Here is a 19,356-nt window from a genome sequence, read left to right as displayed (position 1 = left end):
TTATTAACTGGGTGACCTTGGGTGAGTCACTTCACCTCTCTGAGCCTTATTTCTGTTATCTGTAGAAAAGGGATTGTTTGGGATCAGAGAGGTGAAGTAACTTGTCTACGTGGCTGTTATAGAATCCAGTCTTAGCAGGTGCTCAAAACATTTTCACTTCACTGTTCTTTCTGTCACCAAGCACTTCCTGAGAAGTTCCAGGCTCGGTGACACGAAAAGTCACATGAACAAAAGACATGTGGTTGTCTCTCTGCCCTCCCACTCTGCCTCATCTCTCCTTCTTACCGCCCAAGAAATTTCCCTACTTTTAAGGACTCCTGTGATTAGATTAGGCTCACCAGAGCAATCTCCCCATCTCCAATCACATCTGCAAAGTCCCCTTTGCCTTGAAAGGTAATGTATTTTTACAGGTTCCAGGGGTTAGAACATGGACACCTTTGGGGCAGGGCATTCAGCCTACCCAGCCTGCCCTCTGCCCCACAAAGATGCACGTCCATCCCAAATGCAAAATACATTCACCTGGTCCCAAGGTCCCCGAAGATCTCATCCCATTTACAGCACAACTCAGTCCCACATCTCAGCCAAATCTCATTATCTAAATTATCTATGCCTGGTGGGGGGAGGGTCTGGACGTAATTCATCCTGAGAGCAGTTCCTTTCCATCTGTGAACGTGTGGATCCCAAGAAACAAGTTAATCTCCCAAAATACAATGGGTGGCAACCCAGAGGGGATGCAGTCTAGCTCTGTCCCTGATCCAAGGGGACCAGAGGTGTGTTATGGGCCAGAAAAAGAAGAAGAAAGAAGAAACCATGAGGCTCTAGCACCTGAAAATAACAAAATACTAAGTAAGCTTCTCTTCCACCTGGGCAAGAAGGACGAGGAGAGGAGTTTCTCTGAAGGGTCTGTTAGCATCTAATTCTGTGTCCACTGAGGAAGAAGCAGAACCAGAACTTCTCATCAAACAGGTAGTGCCTGTTTTAAAACGTCAGTCAGACTCAGGCCCTGCCTTGGGGTCTTCAGGGTACAACTGCGCTGCCTCTGGTTGCAGACTTTCCCAGAGAACCGCCCAGCCTGGGCCTCCTGCACGGCAGCCTCAGGGCTGATTATCAGCCCCGTTGGGCTGCTTTTAACCTCTTCTCTACTCACATCTTTATTTATCTATTTAATTGAAGTATAGTTGATTTACAATGTCGTGTTAATTTCTGCAGTTATACATATATATTCTTTTTCATATTCTTTTCCGTTAGGTTTATCACAGCATATTGAATATAGTTCCCTGTGCTCTACAGTAGGACCTTGTTGTTTATCCATCCTATATATAATAGTTTGCACCTGCTAACTCCAAACTCCCAATCCATCCCTCCCCCACCCCGCCCTCCCCTTGGTAACCACAAGTTTGTCCTCTGTGTCTGTGAGTCTATTTCCGTTTTGTGGATAAGTTCATTTGTGTCATATTTTAGATTCCACATATAAGTGATATCATATGGTATTTGTCTTTCTCTTTCTGACTTCATTTAGTATGATAATCTCTAGGTCCATCCATGTTGCTGCAAATGGAATTATTTCATTCTTTTTTTAAAAATTTTTATTTATTTTTTGCCGCGTTGGGTCTTTCTTGCTGCACGCAGGCTTTCTCTAGTTGCGACGAGTGGGGCCTACTCTTTGTTGCAGTGCATGGGCTTCTCATTGCAGTGGCTTCTGTTGTTGCAGAGCATGGGCTCTAGGCGTGAGGGCTTCAGTAGTTGTGGCTCGTGGGCTCTAGAGCCAGGCTTAGTAGTTGCGGCGCATGGGCTTAGTTGCTCCGCAGCATGTGGGATCTTCCTGGACCAGGGCTCGAACCCATGTCCCCTGCATTGGCAGGCGGCTTCTTAACCACTGCGCCACCAGGGAAGTCCTTTCATTCCTTTTTATGGTTGAGTATTATTCCATCGTATATATATATATATATATATATATACACCACATCTTCTTTCTCCATTCATCTGTGTATGAACATTTAGGTTGCTTCCATGTCTTGGCTACTGTATTGTAAATAGTGCTGCTATGAATACTGGTCTGCCAACGTCTTTAATTTGAATCCGCATGGGTGGGGCTCAGGAAAATATAAGCATTAGAAAGCTCTCCAGGCAAGTCTTATAATCAACCAGGTGTAGCGGCTGCAGATCTACAGCTTCTTGGCTTGGAGGCACCTGGCGGAAGTCAGAGCTGCCCCCGCACTGGTTGACTGCTGAGCGCTTTGCCTCCTCGGTTGGGGATCCTGCGTCCAGGGGAAATGGGCCTTGGCCGGAGGAAGGACAAATGAAGAACTCAGGAGCCCATAGGACCAGGACCAAGGGGGCCACTCACCCCCCAGCTTCCCGAAGAGGAGGAGAAACAGAGGGTGGAAAAAGCCAACAGGGAGGAACTGGGCCGGACCACCTACAAGCACTCGTGGACGTCCTGAGGCATCGTCGGTGCTGCGCTGCTGCTAATGATGTCGTAAGGTAGTGATATTCCATTTCCTTTTTTTAAAAGTGAGCGCATTTACAGGAAAATGTTAAGTGAACGGTAGTGGGGGGTGGTACGTGAACAACCCATGTTGGGACAGCCCGTGTGCTTTGACTTGATGCTGTCCACTATGGTAGCCACTGGCCTCAGGTAGCTACTGAGCACTTGACATGTGGCGGGTACCACTGATAGGGTTGCCAAATTTAGTAAATAAAAATACAGGATGGGCTTCCCGGGTGGCGCAGTGGTTGAGAGTCCGCCTGCCGATGCAGGGGACACGGGTTCGTCCCCGGTGCAGGAGGATCCCACATGCCGCGGAGCGGCTGGGCCCGTGAGCCATGGCCGCTGAGCCTGCGCGTCCGGAGCCTGTGCTCCGCAACGGGAGAGGCCACAGCAGTGAGAGGCCCGCGTACCGCAAAAAAAACCCAAAAAACAAAAAACAGGATGCCTCCCACTCCTTAAGCACGGGCGGTGTGTGGTAACTCCATTCCAGAGAGGACACCGTCGGGGTGGGGGGAGGAGGATAAGAGTAAACACAGTGGAGGAAACCTGACAAACACACCTCGACCAGGTGATCAAGGTCAACATCAGCTGTGGTAAGTCATGTTGAAAGCATGTGCCCTTTGGGAATTCCCTGGTGCTCCAGTGGTTAGGACTCTATGCTTCCACTGCAAGAGGCATGGGTTCAATCCCTGGTTGAGGAACTAAGATCCCGCATGCTGTGCTGCGTGGCCAAAAAAAAAAAGGAAAGAAAGAAGGCATGTGCCCTTGGTCTGGTGTGATGAGAACAGCACTTAACCTCTGTGATCTTCCTCCCCCAAACCCATAACCCCTGGTCTCCTCATGAGAAAACCATCAGACAAATCCCAGTTGAGGGACATTCTACTAAACATTCTGCAGAACTGTCAAGGTCATCAAAATAAGGAAAGCTTGAGAAATTGCCATGGCCGGGGCGAGATGGACTGCTCTGGATCCACGCTGAGCACTACCGCATGTGGCTGTTTAAATCCGGGGAGCCTAAGGAGGCGTGATGACTCAAAGTAACATGGGATCGTGGAACAGAAAAAGGACACTAGGAAAAAACTAAGGCGATCTGAATAGAGTATGCACTTTCATTAATAATAACATAGTAACACTGGTCCATTAATTGCAACAAATGTACCATATGAACGTAAGACAGTAGTAATGGGTACTGGGTGTGAGGTACTTGGGAACTCTGCTGTTGTCATGATTTTTCTGTAGATCTAAAACTGTTCTGAAAAATGAATTAGTAAAAAAAAATAAGGCTGGCCAATTAAATTTGAATTTGAGAAACGAAAACTTCTTTTAGTATAAGTATGTCCCATGCAATATTTGGGACTTGGTTTTACTAAAAAATGATCTATTTACCTAAAATTCAAATTTAACTGGGAGCCCTGTATTTTATCTGGCAAGCCAACTCACCAAACTGAATTTTTTTTTTTTTTTTTTTTTTGCGGTACGCGGGCCTCTCACTGTTGTGGCCTCTCCCGTTGCGGAGCACAGGCTCCGGACGCACAGGCTCAGTGGCCATGGCTCACGGGCCCAGCCGCTCCGCGGCACGTGGGATCTTCCCGGACCGCGGCATGAACCCGTGTCCCCCGGATCGGCAGGCGGACTCTCAACCGCTGCGCCACCAGGGAAGCCCCTGAAGTTTTAATGCTAGTTAATTTTCATGAATTTGAATTTAAACAGCCATTTGTGGCTAATGGCTACAGGTAGTCTTGGGTGGCACAGGTGTAGAGCTGTCTGGTTCACCCTGAGGTCAGCAGTTAAAGCAGGTGAGGCCCTGAGAGGCTCAAGACTTGCTCAGAATTTTCTAATTCCAAGGGCAGTCCTCTTCTCACTGCACTTACCTGGTTCCTGCAGAAAAGAATGGTGCTCTAAGGGCCTGTGGGAGCCCGAAGGGGCAGCGTGAGGCCTCGGAGGCCTGGAGAGGCATTGAGCATGCAGTCTTTGGAAGGTGTGACAGCTGGGACTGGTGCTCCAGACCGTTGGTCAGGGACTGTAGTGCCTCCTAACAAATCGGCCCAAACTCAGCAGCTTCTCTGATGCGGCACTGTTGCATTTGCAGGACTGAGGTCCCCTTCCCCTGCTGGCTGTAAGTTGAGGACTGCTCTTAGCTCCTGGGCCATCCTCATTCCTTGCCATGTATCCCTCCCCATCTTCAAGCCCCAAACAGTGTCAAATTCTTCTCGTGCTTCCAATCTGATTTCATTTGTCCTCTCAGCCCCGGTTTAAGGGGCTCATACGATAAGGTCAGGCCCATCTGTCTCAAGGTCAGCTGATTTGGGACTTTCATTACATCTCTAAATTCCCTTCACAGCCACACCTAGATTAGTGTTGGATTGAATGACTGGGGAGAAGATGTGTACAAACCAAGGGTGGGACTCTTGGGAGGGGGCATCTTAGAATTCTGTCCATCACAAGGACCCACTGGGTGCAGCAGCATAAGGGGTCAAGCAGGTTCTAGAGACAGACAACATGGTTTCAGTGCCCAGCTCCACCACCACTCAAAGTGTGTGTGGCCTGGGACACACAGCCTCTTCGAGCCTGTTTCCTCATCTGCAAAATGGGAATCAGAATGACCTTGTTAGCTCACCAGGTGGCCTGTAACCGGCACTGATGCTCTGGCATTCCTGCTGTTCTCTTTCTGCTGCCAGACCTACTTTGTAGACGTGAGAATGGTGTTTCCCCTGCTTTCCCCACATTCCCTGCCTTTCTTACACGGCTCTTTAAGGAGAATGAGCTCATGGCTTGGGACCTTGGTCTCCCCTTCTTGGCAGGCTGGACCAGACTTGACAGGGGGTAGAAATGTCAGCAGGGAACATCTTTTTAAAAACGTATGCGCATAGTAAAATGTATATCCAAATCCAAAATAAAGGTAATTGCACGCATTGGACTGTGTTAATAGCCCGAGGTGGGGAACATTTGGTAGGTAGAGGTTAATTTCCATCTCCTCCCTCATTGCACGGCTCACGGAAGATGGGACTTTTGGTGTTGGGATTCTGGTGTAGGCATTTTGCCATGGTTTATTCCATGTTTAGTCCATGGTTATGGGCCTTGAGTACCAAGTCTGCCTGAAAACCTTGTGAACTTATTAATGCAGAAAGAAAGAATGAGGAATCGTGGATAATGCATAAGCGAGTGGCCAGTTTTGCAAAAGTTCCAATATGGGTGGTTTATAACTAATTGGAAAAACATGCCTCTTCTTGGTTGCCTTAATCCTTTTTGCAGTGCTCAGGCCTTAAGTGTTCCCAGAAGGTTTAAGGGGGCCTAATAGGCTCCCAGGGTGGTCATTACGGTGAAAAAGGGGGCAAAGAGCTCATGCCTGCGTCTGAGAGTCCTGCAGCTGTTGCCAGCTCGGTCTAGGGGAGCAAAGACCTGGTGGGTCACCAGCCTTCCTGGCGAGGGCCAAGGGGTAGGTGTCAGGCATAGTAGAGAGCAGGGGTTGATTCTGGCTTTAAAGTTAGCCTTTGGAACTGAGAAATCTGGAGGCAGAATTTGGGACCCAGACAGGAAAAGGAAACTGCCGACAGTCCTCTCTGAGCTGAGAAACCCCTGAGCCTTTGATCGTAAGCACAGTGCTTGCGTCCTTCCATTCTTTTACGAAGTTCTTTTCAGAGATGCAGAAGTTGATGGTCCCACGGTCACTTCCTTGCTGGATTTCTCTGTAAGAGAATGTTCCCAGGGACAGATGGTCTGGCTGGGCCCTGCCCCACCAGTGTCCTTAAGAGGGAAGCCTCTGTCAGCAGAGTGAAACTCAGCCCTGGCTGACACCACCACTCCTCTGGTCCAGGTGCTGTAGAAACAAATGGCCCACCTCAGGCCCCCAGGTCAGAGAGACTCAGCATGTCCCTGTCCCGGCTTTGCTGGCCTCTCTCAGTGCCTGGGCTTCATCTCTCACAGCCACTATGGCGTTGCTTATAAGATGGGAGAATGGGGCTTCCCTGGTGGCGCAGTGGTTGAGAGTCCGCCTGCCAATGCAGGGGACACAGGTTCGTGCCCCGGTCCGGGAAGATCCCACATGACGCGGAGCAGCTAGGCCCGTGAGCCATGGCCGCTGAGCCTGCGCGTCCGGAGCCTGTGCTCCGCAACGGGAGAGGCCACAACAGTGAGAGGCCCGCGTAGCGCAAAAAAAAAAAAAAAGAAAAGATGGGAGAATGACACCCTCCCCTCCCCAGGGTGGTTTCAGGATGAAATGCAGCACATGCAGCTCCCTCCCCCATCCCTCCACCCCACCCCCACCTAGCGTGTCTCTAGGAGGGGGCCGTGGGCCAAAAGGTGACTCTGCTATTAGAGTTATAAGGGTTTGTGGTTTCCTCTCTGTCTTCACTTCCTTCCAGAAGAGGCTTCTCGGGAAAGGAAGGGCCTTTCAGATCCCGGCGCGCAGCTGGGAATGGCTTGGAGCCCAGGGTGACTAGGCTGGGTTGTGTTTAATCCACCAGGGCCACTGAGGCACAGCTGGCCAACCGCTGGGTGCTACCAGCCATCCTGCAAACATCGCCTTTGTACACCCCTGAGAGGTGCTCCAACACAGATGAAGAGGATGGTCAGGTCTTCTTGTGCTCAGGACATGCCACTTAGAGTAACACCATAAGGACAGACTTGGTCCTGTGCCTCCCACGAATTTTTAGCATAGAACGCATACAACAGGTCCTAGTCCTTTGGCACTGGCCCCTCTTGTTACTATTAATGCCACAGCTATGTGAAACAGACCTGCTCTTGCAGCGGTGGGCTGCCAATCTGAAAATAGTCTCGGGGTCGGTTACCAAGCTGTTTAAGGCTCCATTAGGAAGTGGCTCCGAGACAGTGATTCTAGAGCCAGGGATGGGTCTCCCTGTTGGGAGGGGTCCCATGGCTGGCCAGCCCCTTGTTTTATGGACACTCTGACCTGTTCCAGTCACCTGAGGACCTGCGTTAAACAGCCCTGAAGCAGGACCTGCCACCAGATTTGGTGGGCCCAGTATAAAATGAAAATGCAGGGCCCCTCATTCAAAAATTAAGATTCAAGGGACTTCCCTGGCGGTCCAGTGGTTAAGACTCCACACTTCCACTGCAGAGGGCATGGGTTCAATCCCTGGTTGGGGAACTAGGATCCTGCATGCCACGCGGTGCAGCCAAAAAAAAAAAAAATTAAGAATCAAGATGGTGACACAGAGCATGCAGGAAAGTGTGCGCGTCCTTCTGAGCACAGGGCCCTGGTTGTGTACTTTGCTCACCTGTGAAGCCAGCCCTGGTCTGGAGAGAGAGCACAAGGCAGGCAGCTGGTCCACAGTACTCGGGTGACCACCCGACCCTTTGGGTGAGTGGACACGTCTCTTTTCTAGACTGTTGGTTGGGGAAGGCTGGTGAGATGAGCAGAGCTGAGAGTTGGGCTGAGTGTGACGTGCAGTGACAAAGAGGGGGCAGGGTTCCAGGCAGCATCTTTTCTCTAGAACAGAAGGTGCCTGAGCGTGAACACCTGGTCTGATCATCTTTCCCAGGGTTCAAAGTAAAACCAGACAATGATGTGTTACAATTGTCACTCCCCAAGTCAACATTTTCCAAACCACTTTTTTTTTCCTAATTTGTCCTATCTGTGATTTTGGATTATGCATCTTTTTTTTTTTTTTTTTTTTTTTACTGCTACTGGAGAAAACAGACCAAATTGATGAACTTCAAAAGCAAATCCATTACTGCCAGACCTTACTAACCATGGGCATGGAAGGATAAACTAAAACATGGTAACAGCACTTACTCCTTGTTTCCTTGGCCTTTGGCCCTCAGCCCTGGGCATTCCTGCTAATGCTTTGCCCATGGCCAACCTTTGTGAAAACCTCAACTTTTCTGTCTTAAGTGAGATTTCAAAATAAACTTAGATTGGCTGGAAAAGGACAGTTCACCTGGAGAGCAATTTATATCTGAAGAGACTGGGTCAGAGGTTGCTAAGGAAACCATTGTTTGCAAAGTTTGGCATATATAAATTATTGGCGAAAAAGGAAAAACGAGTGCCACTTTATTCTTTCTTGCAGATGGTAAACAGGAAGGGAAGGCTGTTACTGAGTAAAGTGAGTCATGGAGTATGGGAGGCTCAGATCTAAGTGGGGCTGCGGGACTCCTCTCTCTTTACTTGGGACCTATTTCTATTTTACCCGCTGGGCTCCAAATTCAAAGGCAAAGAAAGGCCTTTTATCTGATTGGGTGGGAGCACACAATAGATTCTCTGGGTGGGTGGATGGGGGGATGAAAGAAGTCTGCAGAAACTGAAAGAGATTTCTTTTTCTTTTCCTTCCTCCTTCCTTTCTTATTTTTTTTTTTTTTTGTGAAAATCCCTTGTTTTATTATGAAACCAAAATACCATTTGCAGCACTTTCCTTCTCCTACTAGTCTTTCTTAAAGAATCGAGGTATAATTCACATAATATAAAATTCACCCCTTTAAAGTGTACAGTTCAGTGTTTTTAGTGTATTCATAAGGTTGTGCGACCCTCACCACTAATTCCAGAACATTTCCATCACCCCTGAAAGAAACTCTATACCCATCATCTCCCCACAGTCCTCCCATCCCCCTCATGCCCTGACAACCATGAATCTACTTTCTGTCCCTTTGGGTTTATCTGTTCTGGACATATCCTGTATACGGAATCATATAACGTGGCATTTTGTGTCTGGCTTCTGTTGACCTAAAACAATAAAACAGCCGATTATTTTACCAGTAAAATAGGTTTATCAGGGAACAGCAAAGAATTGCAATTCAGGACATGCAATCCATGGCGAACCACAGGCAAGTATAGAGAACAAAAGAGAGGCAGGTTCTTGTATAGAGGAGAAAGGAGAGTTGGGAGGGGCTGTTATAAACAAAGAGTCCATTGGAGGAAACTGGGAGTTTGAAGTGTAGTGGCTTTTCACTCGCTGAATTGTGCCAGTCTCTCATTGGCTGGGCAGTTGCTGGGTGAGGAGAAAATCTTCCTTCTGCTGGGGTAGTAAAGTAGTACTGTGGAGATGCAAGGTACATCCCCTCCTATTGGGGTCTGGGATTGACATCCAGTAGTGGGGCATGAGAACTCCCCCTTCAGGCCTCCTGACTCCATTTTAAATGAGGTTTCTGGTTTAATTTTCACATTTCTTTCACTTAGCATAATGTTTTCATGGCCCATCAATGTTATAGCATGTGTCAGTGCTTCATTCCTTTTTATGATTGAATTATATTCCATTGCATGGAGAGACCATATTTTGTTTATCTATTCATCAGTCAATGGGCAGCTGGTTGTTTCTAGTTTTTGGAAAAAGGGACTCCTAACACCTAATGAAACAGGAATCTCAGAGCTGTGCCTGGCTCCTAGGAAACAGAAACATTTACTTGGAAGTTAGGGAACAGATAGTGTAGTATTTGGTATTCCTCATTAAAAAAGCCCATTTCTCAGTTTTAACCATTCCATCCAAAAGTACAGAAGGGTAACAGAATATGCCACCCCAAAATATGTTTCTTTGACATAGGATTATTTTGAGCTGATTATTTTGAGAACTAGCAGATGCATGAGAAGCTTTAAAAACAGAGCAGAAGTTACCCTTTTGTAGGGAAATTTACATTTTTAAAGGAAATCTCTATTTGTAAGGGTGCCTCCCTCTCTTACCCTTGTTAACTATGCTTTTCCTGGTAACCTCCCCACAACTGACTTCTCCACATCTTTCGTCTTTAGCTGAGGATAGCATTTAAGCTGGTGGCTTCGGTCACCTGGGGTGTTAACTCATTTTTCCCCCCGAGTATCTCCCATGTTTACATAAGGTAGGCATATTAATAAACTTCTATTCATTTTTCTGTTGTTAATCTGTCTTTTAATACAAAAGTCTCAGGCAAGAACTAGGAAGGGTAGAGGGAAAATTATGTTTTCTCCCCTTCAGTTTCTGGTGACCCAGATGAGACCCACTGGGATGCCCTACTTGCTCTGGAGCCTGAAGATGGGATTCTGAGTAAACTGGCAGAAGCCAGTGGAGGATAAAAATTCTTACCAAAGTCAGCTCTTCCAGATCTCTCTGTAGTGCCCAGTCGAGAGAGGAGGGTAAAATTTCTTATCCTTTCCTTCCCCGTTCAGATTAGCAGGAGTAAAACACTCGTAAAAGTCAGTTCTTTGGTTTGTTTCTCATCCTGTTCTGCAGATTTGGGCTTCCACATAGGATCATTTCTCTTAGGTGTGAACAACTTCTTTGTGTGTGTGGTACGCGGGCCTCCCACTGTTGTGGCCTCTCCCGTTGCGGAGCACAGGCTCCAGACGCGCAGGCTCAGCGCCCATGGCTCACGGGCCCAGCCGCTCCGCGGCATGTGGGATCTTCCCGGACCGGGGCACGAACCCGTGTGCCCTGCATCGGCAGGCGGACTCTCAACCACTGCGCCACCAGGGAAGCCCTTTAACATACTTTAAAGTCCTTGTCTGCTAGTTCCAACATCTGGGTCATGCACGGATCTGCTTTTATGAACAGTGTGTTCCTGTTTCACACAGCTAGTAATTTGGATTGTATGCTGAGCATTGTGGATAACATGTAAAAATTCCAGATATATTATCTTGCTCTAAAAAATGTTGAGTTTTGTTCTTGCAGAGAGTTAAATTAGTGACTGATCACCTTTGAACATATCAAGGCTTGGTTTTCAACTTTGTTAGAATGGGTTTTCCACTGCACCTCATAGAGTCTCACTGTATACAAGCATGGTTTAGAATTTGGCCAACGATCTGAGGATCCCCTGTGCAGATTTCTGTGCCTCCTTCTGTGTGGCTCCTTCCTGCTCTGTGCCTTGTCCTGGAAGTCCCAGATTCCCTAGCATCCTTGAACTCTGATCTCTATTTCCTCCAGTTAACAAGACTGCTGCTTTCTATTTGAACTGTACATCCTCACTCAGCAGTTTGGAAAGTGCTCCTTTCCAAAGAAAGCCTTGGGGAGATTTTATCTCATGTACTTCCCTTCTCTCAAGGATTGCAGTTCTGTGCTGCACTGCCCAATTCCTGCAAACAACTGGTATATATATACTGTTTACTTTTAGAGTTGTTTATGATGAGGGAGGGATAATCCTTTGGGGCTGGCCATGCAAACCTCTACAACTTTTTATTTTATATATATATATATATATATATATATGATTTCTGGGTTTTGAGTCATGCTTAGAAAGGACTTCCCTAACAAGAGATGGTTTAAAAAGTTTCTTCTAGTACTTTTACTGTTTAATTTTTTATGTTTAAATCATCTACTCATTCAGAATTTATTTTGGTGGAAGGAATAAGGTAGAGGGACCTAACAAGTTTTACCCCAGACGCTACCCAGTTGTTCTAGTACCAGTAACTAGAGAGTGCCCCCTCTCCACTGATTTGAAATAAAGTCTTACTTATATACTAAATTTTTGAATGTATTATGTGTATTTGACTTTTTCTTCTGTGCCATTGATTTGTTATACATATGTATACATATACATGCATGGATACTTGTTGGTATGAAATTGTTTTAATTACTGTAGTATAATCTGATTTAGTACCTAGTAGGGTTAGTTTTACTTCATTATTCTTCTTTTCAGAAATTTTCTGGTTATTTAAAATTTCATAAACTTTATTTTTTTATAAATTTATTTATTTATTTATTTTTGGCTGCGTTGGGTCTTCGTTGCTGCACATGGGCTTTCTCTAGTTGTGGAGGGGGGGGCTACTCTTTGTTGTGGTGCGTGGGCTTCTCATTGCTGTGACTTCTCTTGTTGCGGAGCACAGGCTCTAGGTTCGCGGGCTTCAGTAGCTGCAGCACGAAGGCTCAGTAGTTGTGGCTCATGGGCTCTAGAGCACAGGCTCAGTAGCTGTGGTGCACGGGCTTAGTTGCTCCGCAGCATGTGGGATCTTCCCGGACCAGGGCTCGTACCCGTGTCCCCTGCATTGGCAGGTGGATTCTCAACCATTGTGCCACCAGGGAAGCCCAAAAGTTTCATAAACTTTAGAATCAGCTTGTCTAGTTTAAAAAATATGCATGAACATATACACACACATGCATGTATATCCCTGTGGGGTATTTTTATTGAGATCATGTTATTTGTATGTTAAATTTATGAAGTTAATTTTTTTCTTAATTCTTTTTTTTTTTTTTTTTTTTTTTTGTGGTACAAGGGCCTCTCACTGTTGTGGCCTCTCCCGTTGCGGAGCACAGGCTCCGGACGCGCAGGCTCAGCGGCCATGGCTCACAGGCCCAGCCGCTCTGTGGCATGTGGGATCTTCCCGGACCAGGGCATGAACCCGTGTCCCCTGCATCGGTAGGCGGACTCTCAACCACTGCGCCACCAGGGAAGCCCTGAGAAGTTACCTTTTTAATGGCTTTATTTTTATACTATAAAAGTCACTCATTTTAAGTGTACGTTTCAATGATGTTTAGTGAATTTAGAGTTGTGCTGCCATCTTTACATATTTTAGAACATTTCCATCACCCAAGAAAATTCCCTGTGCCCATTTGCAGCCACCTTCTCTATCCACATCCTTAGGCAACAACAACCTGTTTTCTCTTTCTGTCTAATTTCCTTTTCTGGACATTTCATATAAACGGAATCATACAACATGTGGTCTTTGCGTCTATCTTCCACTTAGCACCATGTTTTTAAGATTCATCTCTGTTCCTTTTTATTGCTGAGTGGCATCCTGTAGTATGGACAACACTGCCTTTTGTTTATTCATTTAACAGCTGATGGGTGTTTGTGCACAAGTCTTTGTGAGTGTACATTTTCATTTCTCTTGAGTAGATACCTGGGAGTGGAATCATTGAGCCATAGGGTAAATTTATGTTTAACTTTTGAGAAATTGCTAGTTTCCCAGGGTGGCCACACCATCTTACATTCCCACAAGCATGCGTGAGAGCTCCAGTCCCACACACTCCCTAACGCTTGGTATTGATAATTATATCTTTGTAGTGTGGAACCTTTGTTCTTAGGTTTGTAGTGTTTGTAGTGTTGAACCCTAGATCTTAGTAGTGTTGAACCTTTCTATCAGATCAGAACATACGCAGCATGGCTTTCTTTGATTTGTAGTGTTCTACATCCCTCGCAGCTTTTAATAGATTTCTTCACATAGATCGTACACATCTTTGTGCCTCTATTTCTGGCAGGTTTACTGAGGAGGGGTGCTGTTGTAAGCGGGATATATTCTTCTGTTAACTTTTCCAGCTGCTTTTGCTCTTTGTACACAGGAAAGCTAGTTGTTTTGGTCGGTTACTTCCCCATCTGGCCCCTTAGAGAAATCTCTCACTGCCTGCCACATTTTTGGTTGCTTCTCTTGGAGTTTCCAGAGGAAACATAATTATTTCACCTCTTTCTTTCTCCTTAAATTGCTTATTTTTTCTCTTGCCTACTTTCATCAGTTAGAAACTTCCAAACAAAGTAGCGGTGCAGGGCATTCTTTTGTTCCAGAGTCTCATGGGAACTTGTTGCTTCCAGCCATCACACATGATGCTGAATTTTGGCTGGATGTGTGTGCGTTCGTTGGTGTGCGTAATTTTATCATGTTAATGAAGTATCCCTTTTCTGATTCTGTGAAAGATTTTCTAACAAATGGGTAAATATTGTCAAATGCCATTTAACATCTGTTACAATGATGATTTTTCTTCTCTAATATATTAATATGAAGTGAATTAAAAGATGTCCTAATATCAAACCGTCCTTGTCGTACTGTACAAGTCTCACTCGGTTCTGGTGATTTTTCCCTTTTGATGTTCCTGTGGATTTTATTTGCTAATCTTTTATTTTGGACTTTTGCACTGATTTTTACATAAATGAAATTGGCCTGTGGTTTTCCTCTGTTGTGCTATAGTTGTTGGCTTTTGGCATCAGTGTTCTACAGGTTCCTGATCAAGAATTTGGAAGTGTTTCTTCTTCTTCTAGGCCCTGGAGCAGTTTAAATAGCATTGGAGTTAGCATTTAAACTGGCTCACTTCACCTGGGAAACCATCCCTGCCTGAGATCAGGCTCTGTTCCTCACCGCCACCACCACGGGGGCTTGGGGGATGGATGTAGTTTCTTGTAGTCTTGTTAGATACTTTCTGTTTTGATATTTGTGGGTACTTCTTTTCCCCCTAGAAAATATCCATTTCCTCTAAGTTTTCAAATTTTTTTTGCATAGACAGTCAGCCTTGGTTGTCCCCTTCTCATCTTGATTAGCTCAACACCCCCCACCCCCAATAAAACAACTTTTGGATTGACTTAAGGTCAGCATTTTTCTGTTCATTTATTAATCTGTGAAAACTTTTACATTCAGGAAATGGACACATGCTTCCAAGGAGAAATACACTAAGACACACATCACATCCCAGAGCCCCTGGGGCAGCAGGAATGCACTGGAAAGCATCTTTGTTGGACAGTCAAGCGTCTTGCTCCTCTCCGGGCAGCTCAATTCCAAGTTTACTGGCCAGAGTGCTTCAGCGTGACCTCATTTCCACCCATTCCTTCCCTGTCTTTGAAAAGAATTGAAAAGCGAGGTTAGGTAATAAAAGCTGACTAAGTTTTTCATAAGATGTGGGTTGACTGGGTCACTTTCCTCCTCACTTGACAAGGGTCAACATGAACTGTTTTTCCTCTTCCACTTCTGTTGTAAAACTCAGGCTCACACTTAAACAATGGCCACCCTTTAATTTGGTCGTAACCCCAACACATGGCAAGAGTGAGACTGATGGTGGTGAAGGGGAGCAGAACATGGCACCCCAAAATATGCTACTTCGGTGTAAATTAGGTTATTTTGAGCTGAAGGCAGTTGAGAAGAAGCAGATATAAGAAAAGCTCTGCCCTCCCCTTATTCGCCTAAAAGCAGGACGTAATATGTAAATGTGTCTCCCCTCCTCTCTCTACCAGAGGGACACAGGTTAATTACTGGAGACAACACTAGGCGCTTGTCTGCACAGAGTAATCTACATAACAAATCCTGCCCAAAACTAGCCTTTCTCTACCCCTAGCTCCCATATATTTACCCTCCCACCACAATTTACTGCCCGTAGACGCTCCAAGTCCTTTTCCTTTATCTGGTCACTTTTCTGAACATGTATTGTTCTTTTGTTACGATGCTACATAAGCCCAAGTGCTAACCACTCCTCTGAGCTACTCATCTCTGAGTGCTCCCATGCGCATGCCTGATGCAGGTGCTAGTAAACTTCTGTTTCTGTCTGTCTTTGCTCAGTCTCATTTACAGGGCCCCAGCCAATGAACCCAAGATGGGAAGAGAGAAAAGCAATTTTTCCCTTCCTTACACAAGTTTCTGCCAGCAAATGGCTTGCATGTTATTTTCCCTGAAACTAGAACTCCACCTTCAAGTAGGAAAGGGTATTTGCTTCCTCACCAAGCTGCCTCTACCTCCTTCCTCCTCCTCCTCACTCACTGCTGTGTCTACCTTCGCACACCCTCTAGGCTTCTGTCCCTATAAACATGCCCTGGTCGTTGCTCCCCAGCCCCTCAATTTCAGAAAAAAAATCCTTTGAGCCTCTTCCTTCCTTTCTTTTTTCCGTTAAAAAAAATTGTAGTAAAATACATATAACATTTACCATTTTAAACATTTTTAAGTGGATAATTCAGTGGCATTAAATACGTTGACGGTGTTGTGCAGCCATCACCACCATCCATCTCCAGAACATTTTGGTCTTCCCCAGCTGACACTCTACACTCCTTCAACCCTAAGTACCCTTCCCTCTCTCTCCTGCCCTGGGAACCCTCACCTACCTTCTGTCTCTAAGGGTTTAACTACTCTAGGAACCTCAGATAAGTGGAATTCTATGACGTTTGTCCTTTTATGTCTGGCTTACTTCACTTAGCATAATGTCCTCAAAGTTCATCCCTGTTGTAAGATGCATCAGAATTTTCTTCCTTTTTAAGGCTGAATAGTATTCCATTGCATGGAGAGACCACTTTTTTATCTTTAAAATTTTTATTTTATATTGGAGTATAGTTGATTTACAATGCTGTGTTAGTTTCAGGTGTACAGCAACGTGATTTAGTTATACATATATCCATTCTTTTTCAGATTCTTTTCCCATATAGGTTATTACAGAGTATTGGGTAGTGTTCCCTATGCTATACAATAGGTCCTTTTTGATTATCTATTTTATATATACTAGTATGTATATGTTAATCCCAACCTTCTAATTTATCCCTCTGCCCCACCTTTCCCCTTTGGTAACCAAAAGTTGTCTTTTTGGGTTTTTTTTCCCCTAAGTCTGTGAGTCTGTTTCTGTTTTGTAAATAAGTTCATTTGTATCATTTTTTAGATTCTGCATATAAGTGTTATCATATGATATTTGTCTTTCTCTGCCTGACTTCCTTCACTTAGTGTGATAATCTCTAGGTCCATCCATGTTGCTGCAAATGGCATTATTTTGTTCTTTTTATGGCTCAATAATATTCCATTGTGTGTGTGTGTGCGTGTGCGTGTGTGCATATGTGTGTGTGTGTACCACATCTTCTTTATCCATTCATCTGTCGATGGACATTTAGGTTGCTTCCATGTCTTGGCTATGTAAATAGTGATGCAATGAACATTGGGGTGCATGTATCTTGGTTTTCTCCAGATATATGCCCAGGAGTAGGATTGCTGGATCATATGGCAACTCTATTTTTAGTTTTTTGAGGCACCTCCATACAGTTCTCCATAGTGGCTGCACCAATTTACATTCCTACCAACAGTGTAGGAGGGTTCCCTTTTCTCCCAACCCTCTCCAGCATTTATTGTTGGTAGACTTTTTGATGATGGCCATTCTGACCAGTGTGAGGTGGTACTTCATTGTAGTTTTGATTTGCATTTCTCTAATAATTAGCATTGTTGAGCACCTTTTCATGTGCTTTTAGGCCATCTGTATGTCTCTTTGGAGAAATGTCCATTTGGATCTTCTGCCCATTTTTTGATTGGGTTGTTTGGTTTTTTTTTATATTGAGCTGCACGAGATGTTTGTATATTTTGGAGATTAATTCCTTGTTGGTTGCTTCGTCTGCAAATATCTTCTCCCATTCTGTGGGTTGTCTTTTCGTTTTGTTTATGGTTTCCTTTGCTATGCAAAAGCTTTGAAGTTTAATTAGGTCCCATTTGTTTATTTTTGCTTTTATTTTCATTACTCTAGGAGGTGGATCCCAAAAGATATTGCTATGATTTATGTCAAAGAGTGTTCTGCCTATGTTTTCCTCTAAGAGTTTTATAGTATCCGATCTTACATGTAGGTCTTTAATCCATTTTGAGTTTATTTTTATGTATGGTGTTATAGAATGTTCTAATTTCATTTTTTTACATGTAGCTGTCCAGTTTTCCCAGCACCACTTATTGAAGAGACTGTCTTTTCTCCATTGTACATTCTTGCCTCCTTTGTCATAGATAAATTGACCATAGGTGCGTGGGTCTATTTCTGGGCTTTCTATCCTGTTCCATTGATCTATATTTCTGTTTTTGTACCAGTACCATACTGTTTGGATTACTGTAGCTTTGTAGTATAGTCTGAAGTCAGGGAGCCTTATTCCTCTAGTTCCATTTTTATTTCTCAAGATTGCCTTGGCTATTCTGGGTCTTTTGTGTTTCCATACAAATTTTTAAGATTTTTTTGTTCTAGATCTGTTAAAAAAAAAAAAAAGCCATTGGTAATTTGATAGGGGTCGCATCGAATCTGTAGATTACCTTGGTAGTATAGTCATTTTGACAATATTGATTCTTCCAATCTAAGAACATGGTGTATCTTTCCATCTGTGTCATCTTCAATTTCTTCGTCAGTGTCTTATAATTTTCTGAGTACTGGTCTTTTTGCCTCCTTAGGTAGGTTTATTCCTAGGTTTGTTTTTTTTTTATGCAATGGTAAATGGGATTGTTTCCTTAATTTCTCTTTCTGATCTTTTGTTGTTAGTGTATAGAAATGCAATAGATATCTGTGTATTAATTTTGTATCCTGCAACTTTACCGAGTTCATTAATGAGCTCTAGAAGTTTTCTGGTAGCTTCTTTAGGATTTTCTATGTATAGTATCATGTCCTCTGCAAACAGTAACAATTTTATTTCTTTTCCAATTCCGATTCCTTTTATTTCTTTTTCTTTTCTGATTGCTGTGGCTAGGACTTCCAAAACTATGTTGAATAAAAGTGGTGAGAGTGGACGTCCTTGTCTTGTTCCTCATCTTAGTGAAAATGCTTTCAGCTTTTCACTGTTGAATATGATGTTAGCTGTGGGTTTGTCATATATGGCCTTTATTATGTTGAGGTAAGTTCCCTCTATGCCCACTTTCTGGAGAGTTTTTATTATAAATGAGTATTGAATGTTGTCAAAAGCTTTTTCTGCATCTATTGAGATGATTATATGGTTTTCACTTTTCAATTTGTTAAGTGGTGTATGACACTGACTGACTTGTGGATATTGAAAAATCCTTGTATCCCTGGGATAAATCCCACTTGATTATGGTGTATGATCCTTTCAATGTATTGTTGGATTTGATTTGCTAGTAGTTTGCTGAGGATTTTTGCGACTATGTTCATCAGTGATATTGGCCTGTAATTTCTTTTTTTGTGGTGGTATCCTTGTCTGGTTTTGGTATCAGGGTGGCTTCACAGAATGAGTTTGGGAGTGTTCCTTCCTCTGCAATTTTTTGAAATAGTTTTAGAAGGATAGTAAGTGTTAACTCTTCTCTAAATGTTTGATAGAGTTCACCTGTGAAGCTATCTGGTCCTGGACTTTTGTTCGTTGGGACTTTTTAAATTACAGTTTCAATTTCAGTGCTTCTGATTGGTCTGTTCATATTTTCTATTTCTTCATTGTTCAGTTTTGGGAGATTGTACCTTTCTAAGAATTTGTCCATTTATTCTACATTGTCCATTTTATTGGCATGTAGTTGCTCATGATCCTTTGTATTTCTG

Source organism: Leucopleurus acutus, assembly GCF_964270905.1.
Source record: "Leucopleurus acutus genome assembly, chromosome: 16".
Lineage (NCBI taxonomy): Eukaryota > Metazoa > Chordata > Mammalia > Artiodactyla > Delphinidae > Leucopleurus > Leucopleurus acutus.
The sequence above is the reverse complement of the archived record's forward strand: the minus strand, read 5'-3'. Positions refer to the sequence as shown.